Source organism: Octopus sinensis, linkage group LG4 (genome assembly GCF_006345805.1).
Source record: "Octopus sinensis linkage group LG4, ASM634580v1, whole genome shotgun sequence".
NCBI lineage: Eukaryota > Metazoa > Mollusca > Cephalopoda > Octopoda > Octopodidae > Octopus > Octopus sinensis.
In genome coordinates, this window is record NC_043000.1 from 99516972 (window position 1) to 99544090 (window position 27119).

A 27119-nucleotide genomic window follows, 5' to 3' on the forward strand; every position below is an offset into this window, starting at 1 on the left:
AGAAAAACACTATGAGCAAGAGAAATAACTGCAATAAAATAAAATAATTGACATATTTCGGAAAGTGGAATCGAAGTAGATGCAAGTGAATTTTGTTCCTAAAACCAACTGGTGGTAGCAAGTGACATGTTTCGGTCGTATTAGTTCTCTTCAGCGAAGCACATTGCACTCATCAAGACGATTTGATCTGCAAAGATAAAAAAGTTACACGAATGTTCTATCGCTGAAGAGAAAGATTTCAGTTTAAAACCCGGAAAAATATCCGTTACTTTTCGTCGTCGACTTTTAGTACAAGACACATTATCATCTACGCATAAATAATGTCAGTCAGTTTATACTAACCGCATAAATAATGTCAGTCAAACGCATTCTGAAATTATTGTATCATTATATATGTATGTAGTATATATGAGTATATACATGAAAAAATATATAAGTACACAGACGTGTATGTACATACATGCACACGTATACATGTATATTATATATACACAAGCACACAAATGTGTACACATTGATATATGTACATACACACATACATGCATACAGATAGGTATGTGTACACATATACGTAGGTATTTGTGTGTATATATATATATATATATATATATATTATATATATACACACATACACACAACACACACACACATATATATATATATATATATACAACACATTTATATATATATGTAATATATATATATATATATGTGTGTGTGTGTGTGTGTATACATACATACATACAAATAGGTATGTGTGTATATATATAATCGTCATCATATATATATATATATACACACGCACACACACACATATATATTATATTATATATATCTATATAAATTTATATATACACATATACACTCATACACATGTTGGAATGTAGTGTCCAAGTAAAGTTAAAAGTACTCAATACAGACGTAGAGTACAGTTTTCTAATGTTGAGATAACTCTGTTACTACTGACGTCTTTGAGTATCACTGCGATTGAGCGAATGGCGAAGCACGCGAAACTCCGAGTAACAACCAGAGAATAATCGCAAGTACTACAAGTACACACACACATATATGCGCGTGCGTGTGTAGTATATGTATAAGCTTTACATATATATATATATATAGAGAGAGAGAGAGAGAGCTTACTCTATCGATATAGGCTTTACCTTATGCATGCCATGCCATAACTGCGACGATGTTTTAATAATGTTCTTGAAGTTAATGTAGTTGTGGTGGTGGTGGATGCGGTGGTAGTGGTTGTAGTGTTGATAGTAGTGGCGGTGGTGTTCATATTAGCAGTAGCATTGCTCGTGCTGGTAGTGTGCTGTTGATGGTAGTAGTGATGGTGGTGCTACTATGTAAGCAATTGCTCACTGTTTATTGTCAACTGGCAGTTTATAACTATCCCCTCCCCCTATTTGCCCCTACCTCCACCCGTTTCCCCCTCCCCTACAAGTCTTAATATCTCCCTGTCTATCTATAATATCTCTCAAAATATACCTATCTACATAATATCTCTCAGTATCCTTCTCACCCTCTCTCTATCACTATATCTATCTCCCGTTCGTTCTCTTACTATCACTCACCCTGTTTTATCCCTCCATTTAATCTCTTTCTATCTCTTCCTTTAAAGCTAACCTCCTCTTCCTTACCTCAACACACTCTCTGTCTTCGTCTCTGTTTTTCTTTTCTTCCCCCTCTCTCTCTGTCTTTCATTCTTTTTTCCCTCTCTGTCTGTCTGTCTCACTTTTCTTTATTTTTTAGTTTTATTTCCGCGCTCTCTTATATATTTTTTTTCTTTTTGCCTCCTCTTCATCTCTCATATTTTCTTTACTTTTTTTCCCCCCCTCTTACTTCTCACATTTCTCACTCCCATTCTCCTCATTTCCCTTGTCTCTTTCTGTCTCTCTATCTTTCTCTCCCCCTCACACTTTCTCACCAGCGATCACAACACATTTTCGCATGAAATGGCCACGGATTTTACCCAACTCTTTAGTTTGGTATGTATAAAAAACATTAATATATACATATATATATAAGAAGCACTGTGTATATTTTATAACTAGACATATCTATATATCCATAACTATTTGTATATACTTATGTCTCTCTATATATATACATATATCTGTGTGATGTTATTTTTTCTGAGAGTAAGGGTGTAAATATATTTCTTGTGTTATGTATTTTTCTACAGTTAATATTCCATTCGAGAACGGTGTTTACACACACACACACACACTCACACACACACATAGACAGACATTCACACACATATATACATACATTTAGGTATGTGTATATTGGCATTTGGCTGCATATATCTGTTGTATATTTATGTTTATATATATGCGTGTGTGTGTCCTCTTATATAGTCTTTCGTTTGTGTGAGTGTGTGTGTACTTAATATTTGTGTGGGAGAAAAGCGTTTTCAAAATATATATATATGTGTGTGTGTGTGTATGCATTTGGGGTTTTCGTTTAATGTAAAGTCTGCATGTGCGCGTGTTTGTACACACTCGTAGTTGTATTTATTAATGAATGTGTATAATTTCTTTCAGATTAATTCATATGTGTGAATGTATGCGTGCTGCGCATTATTATTATTATTATTATTATTGTTATTATTATTATTATTATTATTATTTATATATTTATTAATCTATTTTGCTTTCACTGCGTGTGTCATTTTGCTGTGTGTGTATCAATTATATACATACAGGTGAGTGTGCATGCGTGTTTATTTGTTTTGTACGTATGTTTTAATTTGAAGTGTATACGAATTTGGTGATAATGTATGTGTTGGTAAGAGTACGTTAACTTTGAAGTCTTATTTTATTATTGTCCCTGATTAGCTCTTATTGAGCTGAACTATATTATTATGATCAGTGGCGTTCCAACAATGACCATCCTGTCACATTTTCAGACATAGTATACCGAGGACAACATTGATCGTTATGTTCTTCCCTTGTTTAGATATTAGGGTTTTATCTGATAAATATTTGGCTGCTATATCTAGCAAGTCGAGCAGCCACTTAAAAGTCTCCCCTTTAGCTTGAGTTTCAAGCGTGTGTGTATGCGTGCGTGTGCGCGCGCTTGGTTGCTTCTCAGTGTGAGAATATCTGTACGCTATTGTTTTTTTTTCTTTTCAAGACAAACTCAGCGCTCCACCCATGATCATCTCAACTTTTATACATTGGACTGTAATTGCCTAATGTGTCCTTTTGTATTTTCATACAATAGGTTGTCATTTGACTGGTATTTCTAGCAGTGTCTGATTTGTATCATACTGTGTAAGACTATGTATGCATAATGACACATATACATTTATATATATATATATACACATATATATATGAGTGTGTGTGTGTGTATACATGCGTAAACATTCACAACATATGTATACGCATGTGTGATTGTTTCATTAATGGTTATTATTTTGCCTCAAGTCTTCTTGTACTCGCTAGACTTCTGATAAAAAGCTTTCCACCCGTGACCATCATATTTAATTCATTTAAAACTACATTGACAAAGAAGAACTTTGGTTGCTATTTCTAGTACCTCAAACGACCTCGTAGACGCTCCGTCAATGGATGGTTCGTTTCATAAATGCATGTATCGAGGCTGATATGAAAAAATTTACCAAAATTTCTGGAGTTTGATATATTTTGTTTATATTGTACGCAAGTATATATATATACTATCGCGATCAGAGAACATTTCATATTTAAGAATCACACACATACACACACACACACACATATTTAAAATACATATATTTATAAATACATATTGACATATATACAAATACATATTCACACATTCATATCTATGTGCATATATAATATATATAATATATTTATATTTGTCATTGTGTGTATGTACGTATGTATATATATATGTATAAATGGACATACGTGTGTTCATGTGTTTATATCTCTCTATATATACATATATTTACATGGTTATATATATATATGTGTGTGTGTGTGTATTTTTATACACACATATATGTATATATTTTTGTATGTTATGTATATAGTTATGTATGTGTAGAAAAAGTAGGTACATATGAATAATAGTTTCTCTTTCTCTCTATGTATATATATATATATAATATATATATATATATATATAATTGTACGTATATAAATATGCATCTATTTATAGGTGAGTTGTGTACAAATGAATTTCTATATGCGATTGCGTGTGTGTGTGTGTATATATATATATATATGTACACAAATATAAATGCATCATATATATATATATATATAATGTAAACATGTATTATCAGACACGCGTATAGCTATATAAGTTTATATATTTACACATGCATGTATATATATATATATATATATATATATAATGTAAACATGTATGTATGTATATCAGACACACGTATAGGTATATAGGTTTATATATTTACACATGCATGTATATAATATATTATAATATAATATATTATATATATATATATATATATATATAATATATTTATGTATATATATTTGTATAGATATGGTCTATTTACTGTATACACAGATATATGTGAAGTTTGTAGACATATACGCCTGATTATGTTGTGTGGTGTACGCAGAAAGGGAGATGAGCATAAAAGTGTGTACAAAATTCTCAGGCCTCTGTGTTTGATTTATATTGCGCTTTTATACCGATATCTACAAAAATCAAGATTAATGCGTATGAGTATCAATACTTCAGTACGTGTGTGCGTGTATATATATATATATAATATATATATATATATATATATATATATATATGTATACACATATATAGTTGTATACATAAATATATATATGAGTGTGCGCGCGCGCATATTGTACAACGTGTGTATCAATCTATATATAAATATATGTGTAGTATAACACAAAGTTAGGGGGTTATGGGTGTAATTTTTATTTATATATATATATAACGCGTGCTCACAAACGTATGTGTGTATTTATGTATATATATATATATATATATATATATATATATATGCATGTATATTAATGTATATATATATATATATATGCGTATATTAATATATATGCGTATATATATATATATATGCGTATATATATATATATATATGCGTATATATATATATATCATATATATTAATATATATATATATGCATATATATTAATATATATATATATGCATATATATAGATATATATATATGCGTATATATACATATATGTATATATATGTTATATAATCATATGTATATACATATATATATGCGTATATATACATATATGTATATATATGTTATATAATCATATGTATGTGCATGTATATATATAATATATATATATACACGCACACGCGCATAGAAATATACGTATATCCATATATATTCATTTGGGTGTGTGTGTATACATATACACTTGCACAACTTCATATATATATATATATATAATATCGATCAATACGCGCGTATGTATTTATATCTCTGTCATTGCGTGTGAATATATAAATGTAATACATATATATATTATATATAATATGTATTTTGTATATGTATATTAGAACACATACATAATATATATATAACATGCATATATATTATGTATATATATTTGTTTGTGTCTATTCAGTTATATATATCTAGATTCTTATGCGCATATATATATTTAAATATATATATATATATATATATATATATATATATATATATATATCCACATATCCTTATGTCTTTGTGTCATACTATATGTACATCAGCCAAATGTATTGATGAATGTGTGTACATGAATATATGTACATGTATATGTATATTTTTGAATGTGTACATATATACATATATACATATGAAATGTATATATATATATATTTATGAATGTATATATATATATTATATACATAAAAAATATATAATAAATATATTATATTATATACCCATAATATATATATATATATCCATAATATATATATACATAAATATATATATATATATATATATATATATATATATATATATATATATATATCTACATAATATGAATACGTATATATATATATATACATATTTATATATGAATAAGTATATATATACATATTTATATATGAATACGTATATATATATATATACATATTTATATATGAATGTGTATATATATACATACATATATATGAATACGTAATATATATATATATACATATTTATATGAATGTGTTATATACATATATATGAATTTGTATTATATATCTATATATATACATGCATGCATATATATATGAAAATGTGTTTTATATCACATATATATATCAATATTTATATTATATGTATATACATATATATATGCGTATATAACATATAGTATATATATGTTATAAATCATATGTATGTGCTATATATATTATATATATATAATACACGCACACGCGCATAGAAATATACGTATATCCATATATATTCATTTGGGTGTGTGTGTATACATATACACTTGCACAACTTCATATATATATATATATATAATATCGATCAATACGCGTATGTATTTATATCTCTGTCATTGCGTGTGAATATTATAAATGTAATACATATATAATATAGATAATAGTATTTTGTATATGTATATTAGAACACATACATAATATATATATAACATGCATATATATTATGTATATATTTGTTTGTGTCTATTCAGTTATATAATATCTATATTCTCTATGCGCCATATATATATTTAAATATATATATATATATATATATATATAATTATATATATATATATCCACAACATATCCTATGTCTTTGTGTCATACTATATGTACATCCAGCCAAATGTATTGATGAATGTGTGTACATGAATATATGTACATGTATATGTATATTTTTGAATGTGTACATATATACATATTACATATGAAAATGTATATATATATATATTTATGAATGTATATATATATATTATATACATAAAAAATATATAATAAATATATTATATTATATACCCATAATATATATATATATATCCATAAATATATATATAACATAAATATATATAAGATATATATATATATATATATATATATATATAATATATACATATATCGAATATATATAATCTATATACATATTTATATATGAATAAGTATATATATACATATTATATATGAATACGTATATATATATATATACATATTTATATATGAATGTGTATATATATACATACATATATATGAATACGTATATATATTAGAATAACATATATATATGAATGTGTATATATACATATATATGAATTTGTATACATATATATATATATACATGCATGCATATATATATGAAAATGTGTTTATATAAACATATATATATCAATATTTATATATATATGTATATACATATATACATGTGTATATATATGTATATATATATATGAATATACATATATATATATATGAATATATATGTGTATATATGTATATATATATATGAATATACACACATATATGGATATACATATATGAATATATATGTATATGCATATATATATATATATATGAATATATATGCATGTATATAATGAATATACATATATATGCATATATATATATGAATATACATATCATCTGCATACCCACACACATATATTAATATACATATGTATATATATATATATATATATATATATATATTACAATATGTATACATATACATACATGTATATATATATATATATTATATATATATATATGAATATATATACTTGTATTCACGCACAGACAGTATATGATACGTATATACATTACCTATATATATATATATATATATATATATATATATATTATATATATATATATATATATATATATATATACATTACCTATATATATATAATATATATATATATATATATACATTCCTATATATATATATATTATACACGCATATATATACGTACATACATATATTCATGCAAACGCATTCGTCAACAAATTTGTGCGATTATTATAGATTTTATTTTAAAGCTTTTATATCATAACGTTTAATTGTGTATGCATGCATATTTTAGAATTGGTTTGCGCGTGTATAATTTATGGTGCCATATGTATTTTCATTTTATGTGTGTTTGTGCGTGTGCGCGCGTGCGTACATATATATATATATATATATAAATAAATATATTTTACACATTCTCTATTCGCATATTTAAGTCGTTTGTGTGTCCTTTTATGTTTTCAGTATGTATTTACTATTGGGGCGTACTTGTATGCATGCATGTATGTATGTATGTACGTATGTATGTATATATGTACGTGCACTTACATTTATTCAGATTCTTAGAATTTATACATGTTTTTTTAAATCAGTGTACGTTATATATATATATATATATATATATATATATATATATATATATATATATTGTGTTATTTAAAATAGTTTTACATACTTGAAACATCTTATATAGAGCTCAATACATTGGATAGAGTATGTAGATATATTTATATTAAAAGTTCACATTCTTAGTCTCACTTTGGAATGTTCACGACCGTTGTGATATGTATATATATATATATATATATATATATATATATATATTATTATTATTATTATTATATCATATCGTATGATATCATCTGAGTAAACATTTTGGCCTCCGTGTCACCAGTTAACTGAAGTTTCATTACTAAGACACACACACACCTAAGGCTTAGTGGTTGAGGTATTTGGATCGCAATCGTTGTGTCCTTGAGCAAGACTCTTTATTTCACGTTGCTGTAGTTCACACACCTGGCAAGAATGAGCGGCACCTGTATTTCAAAGAGCCAGTTTTGTCACACTCTGTGTCATGCTGAATCTCCTGGAGAACTACGTTAAGGGTATAAAGTGTTTGTGGAGTGCTCAGCCATCTGTTTGCGCGTTAATTTCACGAGCAGGCTCTTCTCCTGATCGGACCAACGAGAACCCTCGTCGTCGTAAACGACGGAGCGCTAATATGTTACAGACATGCACTTCATACTTGAGGCTCTGATGAAGCAATAATGTGTTACTCAAGCACTCAACTGAATCCACTGCATCTTATAGCGGAAACAGTTGTAAGCTGATGAAGTTCTTTAATTATTTATTCCTTTGTCATTTATTTTTCTTATATATTATCATTCACACACACACACTGTATATATATATATATAGATCCTTAAATCCTTAAAAATGTTCCAGCTCTAAAGCTGCGGCCATGCTGGGGCACCACCGTTGAATGAGCTACACTAGTATGTAAAACCACCTCTGATATGTGGCACTTGGCCAACAAGGGAATTCGACGCCGCTGCCCGCATCTGTGTTTCCTGCTGAGAGGTAGGTTCATCTGGAACCCCTGACAAGAAGAGATCCAGTTTAGTTTTAAAGAAACCCACATCCATACCATGCAGGTTTCTCAGGCATTTAGGAAGGATATTGAAGAGCTGTGGTCCCCTGTAACCCAAGCGGTTGCAGTATCTGGTCCTGTATTTTGATGGTGATATATTAACATATATACATGTAATAAATATGCATGTATGTATAAAATGTTAATTTACTTATGAATGCAGAGACACCATTAGAACAGTAATTTTGGGTAAATTACTCTTAGAAAATGGAAAATATTGTCAATAAACAACCATGGGATTTGAATCCACATTCCTTGAAGACTCCAGTCAAATGCTTTACCTTTAATCTAAACTGCCCACTGAGAAATTAATCTGCAATATTGTTAGATTCTATAAAGCTAAATGTACAATTATGTGTATATAAATATAAGCAAACTAACATTTGTTTTTTATAAGCATTGAAATGTGTATTGTAGATACAGTTAAGATGATAATTTACTTTTCAATGCAGAGATGCCATTAGAACAAAGTGGAAAAATTTGTCAACAAACAGCAATTAGACTCAAACCCACATGCCTTGAAGAGTCCAGCCAAGTGCTGTACATAGTTATATATATATATATATATATATATATATATATATATATATTATATATATATATGGCCTACTCACTTAGCCAGCGGGGTGGCGTCATTCAAAGGCTAAACTATGCGAACGCATTGTGACCAGCGATGTGTAACAACATCTCATGGTCTGGTTGGTCACGTGATCACGTGATATATATATATATATATATATATATAAAATATAGATCTGTATATGTGTGTATGCACATGCATTCTGTTGCTGGGAGATTCACTTGACCACATGGTTTCCAGTTCTGTTCCACTCAGTTGTGTATTACCAGCCATGGTTCAGCAAAATGCTTTTACACGGGTTGGTGGGCCATCGCTCTAGAAAGCCCATTGCGTGTGCATGTTTGTGTGGGTATCTCTCTATATGTATATGTGTGTGCGTGTGTGTATATATATATATATATATATATATATGTTTGTAGTGCAATTTGTGGAATCCTGTGTCAATCATAGAAAAGCTCCTCTTGTGTACCTGGCTGCTATACAATATACTAATCCAATACAGAGGAGTATAATGTAGGGGTCTTGGCTTCTGAAATCCAGGAGATCCAGCTTATGAATTTTTTTCATGTGGACTATATAAACCATAAAATATGTGGTAGTATGAAAGGTTAATATATTTATTGAACCACTTGATGCCCATAAGTATGCAGTGGTTTTGCTGCTTTCATCATGCAATAATAATTTCTGTGCATAATAAATTGTTTTACATGTCAGCACCAATATATATGCTACACATTGTACAGTAGAACTCTAGAATTGAAGCATTGGGTCCCCATTATGTTCTGGCGATCTGAAGTGCTAGCCTTCTATATCTGCACTGTACTGTGCAATGCGTACATGCATATTGGTGCAGACATGTAAAATAATTTATTATATGTTGATGAAGGCTGTGTAACGACTGTAATACTACTGGATATACCAAGTGGTTCAATAAATATATACACCTACATCTATGTGTGTAGGTCCGTCAGGCTCTTTGGGAGAATGTTAAAAAGCTGTGGGTTCTTGAAACCAAGACTGTTGCAGCACAATGCAGTGACAACCTGTTCTTGCATTTGTATAGCTTTCAATGGTAAAATATGGCACAATCTCTTCCAGGATCTTCAAGATGTTTTGATATATATATATCAATATGAGCCTCTGCCTCACTAGTCCTCAGTCAAACCGTCCAATCCATGGACGTTAAACGATGATGATGATGATGATAATATTTTTATTTAGATATATATTTATATATTCAGATATATATTTATATATAGTTATATATATAATATATATATATATATATATATATATATATAATATATATATAATATATATATATATTGAAAAAGTGAAATCAAACAATGATAAATCTCAGAGCGAGTTATAAACAGTATAAACTTTTTCAATATCAGTGTCAATCGATACTGGAAAAAGTATATGTATTTGTGAAGGGAACCGACTTCTCGTCGACAACTATGATTGTCACACGCCGATGACGGGTCAATACCCTGAAACTCGAATCCGTGTGTATCATAAGTTGAAGACGGGAAGGATGGCTTCCCTTTGCAAATACTGATAGGGCACAGAAAGTGTGTCTATAGCCAGCTGGAGGAGGTGTCCTCCTGGGGCTACAAACTACAGTAGCATCCACCCTTAGGGGTTAGCCATATTCAAATGGCAAATATACGTCACGATATATATATATATATATATATATATATATATATATATATATATATATATATATATATTATATATATATATATACATATAAATTGATAAAAATTAAGAAAACAGATTTACATATCCAGGTTTTATTATATATATTTAATCACATCTTTACATGTCAGTACCTACGCGTGTTTTTGCTGCATATAGTGACATCGATTTACCTAAGTGAGGATTAATGGGTATAGTAAAGTAAACTAACTAGAGTTCATCTATATTGACTTAGCCAACATTGTTAACAAGGTATGTCCCTATTAACCCATTTTGGAAATTTACCTTTATATATATATATATGTGTGTGTGTGTGTGTGTGTATAATCATCATCATCATAAGTCTTTTCCATGCTAGTATAGGTTGGAAAGTTTAACCAGAGGTGGCCACTTAGAGATCTGTACAAGGTTCCAACCTGATTTGGCTTGGTTTTTACAGCTGGATGTCCTTAATGCCAACCACTTAGCAGAGTATGTTGGGTGCTTTTTATGTGACACCGGCATGGTTGTCTCTCTTTTGGATTGCCATAAGCGCTTTCTACATGGACTGGCATGGGCACTCTTTATGTGAACTTGCATGGAATACACACACACACCAAATTTCACTTTGCAATCACATGATTTCAGATTTAGTTCTGTGTGACACCTTGAGCAAGTGTCTTCTAGTTTAATTCTGTTTGGTGGATCTATGCCTTGTGAGTGAATTTAGTAGATGAAAATTGCATAGCAGCCCATCATATATATGTATCATTGTGTGCCTCTGTGTTTGTGTCCCCACTACACCATGTTGTAACCGGTGTTGGTTTCTTTATATCCTCATAACTTAGCAGTTGAACTGAAGAGACTAGTAGCATAAGTACCTAACCAGAAAAGCAAAAACTAAGTACTAAAGGTGATTTGTTCAAATAAATCCTTGAAGTCATTGCTACATCATGGCCACAGGTCACTGACTTAAACAATTAAAAGAAATGCACACACACACACTTGCACATACACACACACATCATTATCATCATTTAATGTCTGCTTTCCATGCAGGTATGTGTAGGATGGCTTGACTAGGAACCCAGTAAGTTGCAAAGCTGTGTTAAGCTCCAATATCATCTTTGACGTGGTTTCTATGGCTACCTGCCCTCCTTAGCACCAACCATTTAACAGAGTGTACTGGGTGCTTTTTTTCATGTCACCAGCATTATTGAGGTTGCCATATAACCAATAAGCCCAAAAAGAACAGAGAAGGATGAGAAAGAAAGGGATGATTGTCTTTGCCTTTCAGTATATATTATAGTGTAAGTGTGAATGCATGCTTTTATTTTACCACAAGTGTGTCTTTGTATTTGTTGGTGTTCCCCAAGTCATGCCTGACTGAACATCTTTACATGTGTTGGAACTGAATATATATATTGTGGCATATTGCGTACAGAATTACACTGCCTAATGTGTCCTTCCTTCCTTTCTGAAGTCAGTGGTGTGTGATCGAGGAGGAATTTGGTAGCTATTTCTTCTATATATATGTGTGTGTCAATCTTTGTGTTTGTATTTATGAACAGTCATCTAAATATGTGTGTGTATATGTTTTGTTTTTAAACATGTGTGTATCTATGGTGGAGATGTGTGTTTGTCTATTTGTTTCCTGATACAATTTAACCTCAGGCAATGCTGATACTGTAGATATGTAATCAAAGGCATTTCAGCCATATTAATCTTGTTGTTTATTAAAAATTTATTTCGTCAGAGTGATATCTTGGCCTACATTATCAAATTCTTCCTGCCCCTTCTTAAGATGTAATTAATTTGTAATTCAAGTGATCTTTCTAGCAATGCAAAATACCATGTAAAAGCTCCCCTTTTGGGTCACTTTTTCATACAAACTCACACCGTCAGATTCAGAGATAAGATATGTTCCACATTTCTCTCTCTCTATGTCTGGTAGCTGAAAGAGTAGTCTATATAATGTATTATAACTTGGTCCTTAGTTAGACATGCTAACCTGGAAGACAATAATACAAGTATGTGTTGTGCCTATTTCTGGCATGAAGTATTCATGTCTGCATCATTTTTTTAGTTATGTTTTGTAATGTGCATTATCATCCTGAAAGATTGTGTTTCCCTCCGGAAACAGTTCCGCAACCATAGGACGAATTTGATCAGATAAATTGCTTAAATAGTCTTGACTATTAATTCTGCCATGAAGGGAAGCCAGCGGATTTCTAAGATATAGCCCCCGCCCTTCGATCATCACAGATCTTCATCCATGGTTAACAGTTGGAAGAAGGCAATCTGGGTCACTTGCTTCTTTTGGTTGTCTCCACACATATGTAGACTCGGCCAGTGGTCGTAAATAAGGTAAAGGATGACTCATCCGAGAAAATAACCATTCTTCCACTGCTCTATTCTGTAGGTTTTTACTCCACTCTAAACACTTTGCAATGTTTGTTTCTGAAAGTAGTGGTTTTCTGATTGCAGCCCTCCTGTGAAATCCAGCTTTGTACAGCTCCCGGCTAACAGTTTTTTTGGAAACTGGGTTCTCGAGGTGGTCATTAAACTCTGCAGTAATTTTAGGAGCTATACTTTTGTGATCCTTTCTAACAATTCATGTAAGCATCCAACGGTCCCTATCTGAAAGTTTTGGTTTTCTTCTGGAGTTGTGTTTTGATGAGGTGGTTTTTCCCTCTTTCGCAAAGGCTGTCATTACTTTTGAGACCGTACTTCCTGATACACCAAAACATTTCATTATACTAGCACCTGTCATATGAGCACCAACAATTTGACCTCTTTGAAAGTGCGATAGATCTGTCATTTTAATGAATTTTAATTACCTTTTTCTGATGATATCTGAAAAGAAACTGCAATTTTAGCAATACATATTAAGCAACGGCAATAATAAATCAAGAAAAACATAAAAATGAGTGTTTTATAGATATTTCAAAATTATGATGCTAGGAGTTACCATTATTTTGTTACCATTATGTTGATAGGAAGTAACCACATGATTCTGGGTTCGGTCCTGCTGTATAGCACCTTGAGCAAGTGTCTTCTACTATAGTCTCTGGTTGATCAAAACCTCATGAGAGGATTTGGTAGACAGAAACTAAATAAAGCCTGTTGTATATATATATATATCATCATCATCATCATTTAACGTCCGTTTTCCGCGCTAGCACGGGTTGGACGGTTTCGACCGGGGTCTGGGGAGCTCGGGACTGCCCCAGGCTCCAGTCTAGTCTGGCAGTGTTTCTACAGCTGGATGCCCTTCCTAACGCCAACCACTCCGCGAGTGTAGTGGGTGTTTTTTACGTATATATATATATATCTATCTATGTGTGTATGACTTTGTGTCTGTGTTTGTCCCCACCCCCGTCACTGCTTGACAATTGGTGTTGGTGCGTTTACATCCCTGTAACTTAGTGGTTCAGCAAAGGAGATTGATAGAATAAGTGCCAGGCTTAAAAAAAGTCCTGGGGTCAATTTGTTTGGCTAAAATCCCTGAAGGTGGTGCTCCAGCATAACCACAGTCAGATGACTGAAATGTGTAAAAGAATATATACATTTACACATGCATATTTATATAGTTATATTTATGCATATATATATATATATATATATATATGTATGTATATCATCATCATCATCATCGTTTAGCGTCCGCTTTCCATGCTAGCATGGGTTGGACGGGTCAACTGGGGTCTGTGAAGCTGGAAGGCTTCGTCAGGCCCAGTCAGATCTGGCAGTATTTCTACGGCTGGATGCCTTTCCTAATGCCAACCACTCCGCGAGTGTAGTGGGTGTTTTTTACGTGCCACCTGCACAGGTGCCAGACAGAGCTGGCGAACGGCCACGAACGGATGGTGCTTTTACGTGCCACCGACACGGGGCCAGACAGAGCTGGCAACCGGCCACGAATGGACGGTGCTTTTACGTGTCACCGGCACGGGGGCCAGCCGAGGCTGGCAATGGACGCGAACGGATGGTGCTTTTACGTGCCACCGACACGGTTGCCAGACAGAGCTGGCAAACGGCCACGAGCGGACGGTGCTTTTACGTGTCACCGGCACGGGGGCCAGCCGAGGCTGGCAACGGACACGGACGGATGGTGCTTTTACGTGCCACCATATATGATTATGTATATATGATGATGGACTCTCCTGTTGAAGACGACAAATGAGCTTTTGCTGAATGACCTGCACATATGAGTTGTTTATAGTGATGAAATGTTTGTGCCACACATCAGCTCACTCTCTCCATCAAATCTATGGGATGTGGCTGTGTGGTAAACGGAGGTGCAGGTGTGGCTCTGTGGCATGAAGTTTGTTCTTCTTAGTCATATATTTGTTGCTTCAGTTCCACTCAGTGGTACCTTGGCCAAGTGACTTATAATATTGCCCTGGGCCAAGCCAAACCTAAAACCTTGTGGGTGGATTTGGTAAAAAGAAACTGAAAGAAGCCTGTCATACATGTATATATGCTTGTGTATGTGTGTGTTACTGTCTCTTTGTCTTGATTTTGCTTAGTAGTTGTAAACAAGTGTCACTGTTGTGCAAGCAGTGTCTTTTATTTCCAGTCTTCCATGGAAACATCTCTGGGCTTCAGGAATTATTACCCAGTTGGAACAGGTGATGGGTAGTGACAGGAAGAGCATCTGGCTCTTGAAAAATCTGCTGTAATATATTCCATTTGACCTAGCAGGCATACAAAAGTGGATATAAAAACAATGATGATGATATATATATATATATTGCATATCTTTGTAAAATGTCTCTCTCTCTACCCCTCTCCATATATATATATATATATATATATATATATACTACAAAATTAGAGAATGGAGAAACATACTTAAATCAGTAAAACATCAACTATCCGATGATACTCAATCCATACTTTAATACACCATTACATATGAGTAAAGGCAATATATAAAATGAAATGAGATATACAGTAATAGTAAAAAGATAAAGAGATATAAGTAAAAAATTTTCAAATATAATATGCAAATAAATCAAAACTGACAGCTGTTTCGGCAGTGAGGACAGTCATACCTCATTTAACCTATAAGCCATAAAGGCAGGTATAAATGAGGCATTAACAAGGATGCCCCACGGCCTCTTCAGAGAATTAAATTAAATTTGTTATAATAGTGAAAAATATTATACAATCATATACATATAAATATAAAAATATAAAAATATAAAAATGTAAAATATAAAAACTTATACATCATAATGCTACACTTATATAATATAATACACATTTGTACAAAAAAGGAAGGTAAACAGAACAAAATAAAACAAAATATATAATAGTGTATATATTAATATTAATAAGTACCGATATTATACATATTTGGCTAATAGTTTTTTTTATATAAAATTAATTTTGTAGTATTAATTTACGGCAATATTATTACCTTTACCCATATAATGCAATAGATGAACTGATTGTTTGACAATTTTTAACATCTATGTATTAATTTTGTTGGGTACCTATCTAGCAGTATATTGGATATATATTATCCCATGGTGGGTTGAATTTTCAACCCCTATCTCATTTTATAACCTATATATATATATATATATATACTGGCACTTGTGCTGATGGCACAGGAAAAAACATTCGAGCAAGGTCGTTGCCAGTGCCGCTGGACTGGCTCCTGTGCAGGTGGCACATAAAAAGCACCATTTGAGTGTGGCCATTGCCAGTGCAGCCTGACTGGCCCTCATGCCGGTGGTACGTAAAAGCACCCACTACACTCTTGGAGTGCTTGACGTTAGGAATGGCATCTAGCTGTAGAAACTCTGCCAGATCAGAGTGAAGTCTGGTGCAGCCATCTGGTTCGCCAGACCTCAGTCAAATCGTCCAACCCATGCTAGCATGGAAAGTGGAGATTAAACGATGATGATGATAATGATGATATATATATATATATATATATATATATATAGATAGATACACATATACATACATACTAGCAAAATATCTGGTATTACACAGACTGGAAATTAGTTCTAAATGGTTCAGAATTGTTCTTAATGAAGCCATATTTAGTTCAACAGAATGCTATTGCATTTCTCTTGAAACATTATCTTTGATATAAGAAATGAAATTGTTTCCCAATACTTCAGTAGCATTCCACTGTCTAATGCACTGTCGTACAGTCAGGCATTCAAATATTTATAGTATATCGTATTAATTTGTGTAAATGATACATATCTAATTCAAGCACATTTAATAAGAATACTGGATTAAGTAAATGTGAATTTAGTTACATTTCTTTTGTAGCTATTATTGAACATAATAATATATTATTATCTTTATTTCTTGAAATTTCTCTAATTCTTAAAATAATTTAAACAGTGAGTCACAAAGTAAACCACCTGTGGAAATAAAATCAATCTTGTTGCTGAACTATGTCAAAAATAGTAGAATAGACAGCCCTAGTATTTTTTTTCTTTTGGTCTGTTGTCATTGACATGATATTATATGTGTAAACATTATATGATGCGGATATGGTGTGTGATAAAATGTTTGCTTTCAAGCCACATGGTTCTTGGTTCAGTCCCACTGTGGAGGCACCTTGGGCAATTGTCTTTTAATGTAGCCCTGGACAAACTAAAGCCTTCTGAGTTGAAACTGAAAGAACTCTGTATATATATATGTGTGTGTGTGTGTGTGTGTGTATGAATGTATGTGTTTTACTCTTTCTGTGCCTCCACATTGCATGATAGTCGTAAACAAGTGTCACCATCCTGCAAGCAATGTCCTTCATTTCCATTGCATGGGTCAGCTGGAATTTACTGGGGCAAGTATTTGACAACTTGCTACCAATCCTCACTTATTTCCAAGTAAGGTAATGTTTACCTATGACCAGACATTTTTTCATGGAAGGACTTTGCTTGCATGGATTCTGACACTTGTTTACAACTATCTTGCTATGTGAAAGCAAGAAAATAACACATACACACACGCACATACATATATCAAGCTTCTTTCAATTTCCTAAAATCTACTCACAAAGTATTAGTCGGCCCAGAGTGGAGGCATGTGGCTTAGTGATTAGGGTGTTGGACTCGTGATTGTAAGATGGTGGTTTCGATTCCTGGACTGGGCGACGTGTTGTGTTCTTGAGCAAAATCCTGCATTTCATGTTGCTCCAGTCTACTCAGCTGGCAAAAATGAGTGATCCTGTGATAGACTGGCATCCCGTCCTGGTTGGGAATATATATATGCCATGGAAACTGGGAAACTAGCCCTTATGAGTCAGCATGACTTGAGTAGGCACCTTTTAAGGTAGCCCAGAGCTACGGTAGTAAACACTTGCTCCTGGTGCTGTGCAGGGGGATTGTTAAATAGCAAGTTAAATATTTCCTCAGGGTGAGAATTAGACACAAAAAAAAAATCACATCATAAGTGACCGTGTGATCATCAACAGACTCTACATATCAATAATGTTTGTGCATGTGCATATTAATATTTAAAAAAAAAACATTATATATCTATGTCTTTTATTTATTTGTATTTGTGTGTCTGTATTAAATTTATTTGCATGTATGCACGTTAATATTAAAAAAAAACATTGTGTATCTGCTTTTGTTTTTTTTTGTGTGCATATGTATGGTAATATGTTTGATCATGTGATAGTGTTAGAAATTACATAACTTACTACAGGTATGCTATTGTATTCTACATCATCAAAATATGTGTTGCAAACAATTTTATCATTCAACAAAATATTATTATTATTATTATTATTACCTGATTATATCTAAAAATTAATTATTTCATATTTTATTCCACATAACTTAATATAATATTATTGTAATTATACTTTATAATATGTATTTATATCTATTAAATTATCCAATTTATATTTTATCCTATTATTTTACATTATTTTAATTTTATTTGTAGTTTTTAAATACGAATTTATATGAGTGCATCCATGTTAAACATTTATCATGCCTACAGTTAAGAATTTTGTGCTTAGATTTTGAAATCTGGAAGATTTCATTAATAGAAAGATCATAACAGGTATTGGCTACTTTATAGGCTCTAACATGGCTGATGGTTTCTCACTTGGGGTTAAAATCCTTATTTTCGTCCTTTAATTGCCAAATAAATTTGCTTGGACTGGTGCTGATTGATTTATTTTTGTTTCTAAATGTGTTTTCATGGTTGCCGATTCTTCGCTTAATAAAATTTGCCATGGAACCTATGTAATAATAATTTAGTCTCAGATTCTATTTTGCCTCTATATACCACACCTTTCTGTTGGCAAAAATTATTAAGCCAACAGTTATCTTTAAATTTGCAATCACAGTATTTTTGTCCTTCCCTATAAATCTGTAGTCAAAATTAATCTTCTCCATAGTGTTAGTTTTTTTCCCTTATAATTCCATGGTTAAAATTGGAGAATATGTGGGTTATCTCCCTTTCTTCACTTGGAGATCTAATTTCTTGCTTATTAGAATTGGGAATTATTCTGGTTGCTTAGATATTATCATAGCACATATTTCTATTGTTATAGAAACTGTTCAGTTTTTTTGTCATTTAGTAAATAAATAAACTAAGAAACATTAAGATGGAAAAAACAAATTTAACTAATTCCATGTTAATTATCTCATAGTACTTATTTTCTTCAATAAAATATTTCGAAATAATTCTATTAAAAAATTTAATTAAATTACTTTTAACTTGTTTAGCAAATGGTATTATTAACCATATAATATCGTTTTTATTAGAAATTTTATTAAAATTATCTCAGGAGTGGCTGTGTGGTAACTAGCTTGCTTACCAACCCCATTGTTCTGGGTTCAGTCCTACTGCCTAGCATCTTGGGCAAGTGTCTTCTATTATAGCCTCGGGCCGACCAAAGCCTTGTGAGTAGATTTGGTAGACAGAAACTGAAAGAAGCCCGTCGTATATATATATATATGTGTGTGTTTGTGTATCTGTGTTTGACCCCCAACATCGCTTGACAACTGATGCTGGTGTCTTTATGTCCCCATCACTTAGCGGTTCAGCAAAAGAGACTGATAGAATAAGTACTAGTCTTACAAAGAATAAGTCCTGGAGTTGATTTGCTCGACTAAAGCCAGTGCTCCAGCATAGCTGCACTCAAATGGTTGAAACAAATAAAAGAAAAAGAAAAAAAAATTCTGGTTTATATTCATAAATGGGTATGCTGTTTAGTTTTATTTTTATGAATTTTATTATCAAGGCTTTGGGTACCGACTGCTTTATTGATTTTTAACTCTATTTTTCTTATTTCATCATCATCATCATCGTTTAACATCCGCTTTCCATGCTAGCATGGGTTGGACGGTTCAACTGGGGTCTGGGAAGCCCGAAGGCTGCACCAGGCCAGTCAGTTCTGGTAGAGTTTCTACAGCTGGATGCCCTTCCTAACGCCAACCACTCCGTGAGTGTAGTGGGTGCTTTTTTTGTGCCACCGACACAGGTGCCAGACGAGGCTGGCGAACGGCCACACTCGGATGGTGCTTTTTATGTGCCACCGACACAGGTGCCAGACGAGGCTGGCGAACGGCCACGCTCGGATGGTGTTTTTTATGTGCCACCGACACAGGTGCCAGACGAGGCTGGCGAACGGCCACGCTCGGATGATGCTTTTTACGTGCCACCGGCACGGAAGCCAGGCGAGGCTGTCATGGCCACGATCGGATGGTGTTTGTTACGTGCCCACAGCACGGAGGCCAGTCGATGCGGTACTGGCTACGGCCACGTTCGGATGGTTTTCTTATGTGCCACCGGCACTGGTACCACAAAAATACAAATTCCACTGATGTTCATCGATTTTGATTTGATTTGATTTTCACTTGCCTCAACAGGTCTTCACAAGTGTCCCAAGAAGGAAGGTATGCACAGGTGGACTGACTACGTCCCAGGTAGGGGCCATGGGTTATGGCCTCACGTGTCCTGCCGGGTCTTCTCGCGCACAGCATACTTCCAAAGGTCTCGGTCTCTGGTCATTTCCTCAGTGAGACCTAAAGCGCGAAGGTCATTCTTCACCACCTCGTCCCAGGTTTTCCTGGGTCTACCTCTTCCACAGGTTCCCTCATAATTAATAAATATGTATTCATAATCATTACTGTTATATAGATGTTGTTATAATACATAGCTTCAGGTCCTTTGCTTTTATGATTAAATTTTAGATTTACTTGCTCTGTATTATTATCATTCATACTGTACAAGTTTTGTTCACTAATTCCGGAGTGTAATATTTTATTGTTATTTAGTGTATATTTATTAAGACCATAATGCCTATTCTTCCTTGAGTATTTAGATTTTTGGTCACTTACCGTCTTATCCAAGATATTCCTATATTGTAGCTATTACTCAATTTGTGATATTTTAATTTTTGTTTATAAAGAGCCTTCCTATGCCAAGTTATAATAATCTATATTATTGTTAAAAATGTCCTTATTTGATGATACAAAATTTTTCTTGAAATATTCCAGACTAAAGAATTTGTGACAGATCTAGGATGATTACTTCAAACATTTTTATACCTTAGATTGGTATTAGGTTTATGGTAGGCTTTATGCTTCACCGTACCAAAGTTTAGGTTCTCATCTAAGAAGTTGACTGAATTATGTTAATTTTCAATATTAATGGATAGACTATTGTTTTTAAAGAATTTATGAAATTTCTTTTTATATAATTCCAGTTTCCTATTAGATAGGTTTCTAAGGGTAAAAACATTTCATCCCTATACAGAGCCCCACCTGACAAGTTCAGGAAAATCTCTAAAGTTGAATAAAATATATATATCCACTAAATTGGTGATATGTGCCAAATCAGCTGATCCCATTGTTATATCAAAGTTGTTGCTAGTATCCTCTCTAAACGAATATTGGTTGTCAAATTTGTTTTTCTGGCAGCTAAGATAATGTTAATTTCATTCATGTGTGTATATATATATATATATATATATATATATATATATACATACATGCATACACATACAGGGTGTGATAGGTAAATTGTTGCCACTTTATATTTATAATTTCATGCATACGCATTGCTTTTGATTTTGTCAACTACACAGTATAGTAGAGTCAGTTGGGCACCATCTGTGAGAAAAACACCACCATAATGCAATTCACTCTGTCAGAAATTTGGAAATAACGTGCTGTACTGCTTGGCATTCGTGCCAGATGCTCCAATAAGAACATAATCCGAGAGTGATAAAAATCAAACATCCAGGCAACATGGTGTTTGGAGTGATGGCAACGTTATGTCTCCATTCACCTTTCCACATGGCCTCAGACTCAACATGGAGGCCTATATCAAGTGCTTGGAGGAGGTAGTGCTACCCTGGTTCAAGAGGGTGGCTGCTGAAAGACCCTATCTCTGGCAACAGGACTCTGGACCATGCCACACAAGCAGGAAAACCCAATCATAGCTGTCAGACGATTTCTGCCACCATCTAACTCCCCAGACTACAACCTCCTTGGTTAGTATGTGTGGGGCACAGTTGAATGAGAGACCAACAAAGATGAACTGAAGACAAGGATTATGGCAGCAAACCGAGGAGGGCAACAAACCATCACTTTATCGTGCTGCTACTGCATAACTCTCACTGAGAGATTTAGAAATACGATATTTCTAATTTTGTAGATCAGTGAATTTATTTCACTTGAAATTCTATAAGTTTTCAACAGCGATTTAGCACCGACAGCTAGCAAAGACAAGCTACTCCAGACTGATGAAGATCAATTACCCTGAAACTAGTCTCTGAATGCTGGCTTTGTTGGGTGGAGGTGCTTATCTCCTCTCTTTGAAAACTTAAGGACACAGAACGCTTGGGGCTAAATAGCAGTAGCATTCTTCCCTTTCCTGGGACTGCCACATTATGTTAGTAAAAAACCATCACTGTATATGTATGTATCCGGACGTACATTTTTATATATGCTTGAAATATCGTTTCCATTTTCCCATCTAAAATTTTCACCGAGTATCATTCTAATATATTCACTGTGTATGTCTAATTGGCTTTTGTTGTTTCTTACTGATTTTTTATTCTATTTTCTATCTTCATGCTGAACACTCATATGTTGTCTCTAGTAGGAAAATCTATCATATATATATATATATATATATACCAGTAGGACCCATGGAAATTCCATAGAATGGAAAAAATTAAGAAGACCTATTTAAGAAAGAAAGGATGATTTGCATTTTTACAGTGTTCATAGTTTAGCTTTCTTTAAATATTCTTGTCGTTCATCGACATACATTTCCTCATGTCTCCATCAGTGTTGTCTTTTTCCCCTTCTTATTATATCTCCTCACTGTTTGTCTCTGATCCGTGCTCTATATCTGCGCATCCTTTCTCAGGCAGCTTGGAACCGTGTTTGTTGTGAATCAAGAGTTTAGGCTAAATTAACCCTTATAAACAAATATCAATTTTTTAAGCCAGCAGACGATAATTGCACTTATGCGATGGCTGCTATAAAAAATTAGTTCAATAAAAAAAATATACTTTTCAATATCAACACACCACCATCACTGCTATCTTCTCTCTCGCTTCCCCTATCCATCTCTCTCTTCCTTTCTCTTCAGCTAACTTTCTAACCACTTAATAAGTATTCCTTCCCCACTTCACTGCACATTGTTAACACTTCTCTCTCCTTCTTTTTCTCTCATCGTCTTTTTCTCTCGTTCTTCACCTCTACCTTCAGCTGACCACATGACCATTCAGCCTAAGTGTATTAATATTAATCACCTTTCTCTACTTCTTTCTCCTTTCTTCACTCCTTTCTCTCTCACTCTTACTCCACCTCTCAAACTAATATATAATGGGTCAACAAGCAAGCAAATTTTTATATAGATAGATAGATAAATGTATATATGTGTGTGTATGTGTGCAGGATAGGGAAACTAATATCAAAACACTTTGTGGTATAAAAACTAATATTTTGCATGTTTGGGGTTGTGATAGATTGTTCATGAACTATGGAATAACTTCAATGAAATATTGGTGAAATGAACTACATGGAATATAGCTTTCATAACATCATAGCTGACACAGGCTATGCAAAGGCAATAGTTTATACTACATTTTAACTAAACCTAAAGCTACAGGAGATCTTTTCCATTCATCTCTCTGTATTTGCAAAAATTGCAAGCATGATCTCAGCACCTTTCTGACTGTTTTAAAATTATCCGAAATAGATCTCTACCCACCAATAATGACCAAACTTGTAGCCAAAATCCCATAGTGTGTGTTGCAGAATGATAACTATGAATGTGAAGAATGAGTTAAGCATGAAGTCATATATTTACAGATGTTAAAGTATTCTAAAGCTATTTGGGCTGAAAGAGTGCCTCCCCCGCCTTAACTTTTTAATTACTTAAATCACATGGGAGGGAAAATGAGTATTTTTGTAGCGTAAAGAAATTTGTTGTCAACCAAGTCATCAGTTTGCTACAAATGCAGAATTATGGGCATTCTAGCCTTCCCAAATTTCTACAGATATAGTGCTTGGAGCAGATGCAAATGAAATATGTGTAATCTCATTTCATATGGATCTTAACTTTAAAAGAGCTGATTACTTGGATGCCTTTGATAAAGTTCTATTACAAAACATGATCTGAGTAAGGTTATGTTCATTCAAGACTCTGTACTAGCATAGAATTCAAAACCTAAACAGGATTATTTGTTTCTTTATTCCCCACAAGGGGCTAAACATAGAGGGGACAAACAAGGACAGACAAACGAATTAAGTCGATTACATCAACCCCAGTGCGTAACTGGTACTTAATTTATCGATCCCGAAAGGATGAAAGGCAAAGTCGACCTCGGCGGAATTTGAACTCAGAACGTAACGACAGACAAAATACGGCTACGCATTTCGCCCGGCACGCTAACGTTTCTGCCAGCTCGCCACCCTACCCAAACAGGATTATTTCAATGTCAAACTTCTACTGTTTGTCACTAAGAATGCCTGACTCAACAGATCTAAATATATTTAACTTCTGGATGTGGGATATTGTTGAGGAGAAGTCTAATGTAACAACTCACCATTAGGAAGACATTGATGTCTATAAACATAGACAAGCAATGAGGGCAAGCTCACATTTCTATAATCAGTCAATAATTACATTTTGTAACAATATTTTAATTTTTTTTTTTTTTTTACTTCGGTCAGTAAGTGTTATTTCCTATTAGCTTCTATCTAAAAATCAAAGTAAATGACTACTATTCCCTTCACATTTTGCTTTTGTGACCTGGACATCAGTGTTTTGAAATTGACCTATTCTCCATTAGATTTCAGACAGATTCAGCACCAAGTTACTGAAGCAGAAATATCATTATAGCAAATATTCTGCTCAATATCACAGATTTCTTTGTCGGTTGCTTGATCTTAACTACTTGATCATGTCCCTTAGCGGTTGACAATATGTGCATCTCTGATCATGCGCAGGGATAGTGGAGAGCATTATAGCCATGTGTTGAGAGGGATTCCTTGGAGTTTGAATAAATGTAACAAAAGCAAAGTTTGAAAGAAATATTAACCATTTTTCATACTTTCAAGGAGTAAGCAAATGGGAAATAACTGTTGCTACACAGGGACAAAAATCGTGAAAATATTCGCTAACATCTTGCTTTATGTGATGACAAATTAGCATAAAAATTTCAAGCTTCTATTTGTTTCATACCTTAGGAGTGGCTGTGTGGTAAGTAGCTTGCTAACCAACCACATGGTTCTGGGTTCAGTCCCACTGCGTGGCACCTTGGGCAAGTGTCTTCTACTATAGCCTCGGGCCGACCAAAGCCTTGTGAGTGGATTTGGTAGATGGAAACTGAAAGAAGTCCATCGGATATATGTATATATATATGTATGTGTTTGTGTGTATGTTTGTGTGTCTGTGTTTGTCCCCCCAACATCGCTTGACAACCGATGCTGGTGTGTTTACGTCTCTGTAACTTCGCGGTTCGGCAAAAGATTCTGGTAGAATAAGTACGAGGCTTACAAAGAATAAGTCCTGGGGTCGATTTGCTCGACTGACGGCGGTGCTCCAGCATGGCCACACTCAAATGACTAAAACATGTAAAAGAGTAAAGAGAGAGTAGTTACAGGTTTTGAAATTTCTGAATCCAGTCTCCATTTGACTATCTTGCCCTCCTCCTCATCATCATTTTGACATCAACTTTTCCACTGCTAGCATGGGTCAAACAGGACTACACTGGGGTGGAGTTTACTGCTGCTTGATACTCTTTCTGACACCAATCCTCATCTGTTTTCAAGCAAAGAAATAATCCCATTGTCTATCAAACAATGAAAAGTCATCACAGTCACACAGAGAATTGGAAACAAATGAGATCCTTTGAATATGCCTTTTATTTACAAATGTATATTGACATGTTGCACATGTCAAGAAGCATGGACCTTCTTTTGCAGTGGACTACATGCAATATTACCTGC

The 27119-nt window shown here is 33.2% G+C and overlaps 1 protein-coding gene across 4 annotated transcripts in view; it reads left to right on the forward strand.

Moving 5' to 3' along the window:
* Positions 1 to 27119, forward strand: part of LOC115210860 (kelch-like protein 9) — a 360010-nt gene that overhangs the window by 100207 nt on the left and 232684 nt on the right. The window contains exon 1 of one of the 4 annotated variants that reach the window (XM_036502264.1): positions 1799 to 1997. The exons of 1 other annotated variant lie outside the window; for it this stretch is intronic. The gene's annotated coding sequence lies outside the window, so the exon portion shown is untranslated. Of the gene's footprint in view, positions 1 to 1798; positions 1998 to 27119 lie in introns of those variants that run through there. 2 more of the 4 variants (XM_029779619.2, XM_029779618.2) reach the window with 2 other exon arrangements.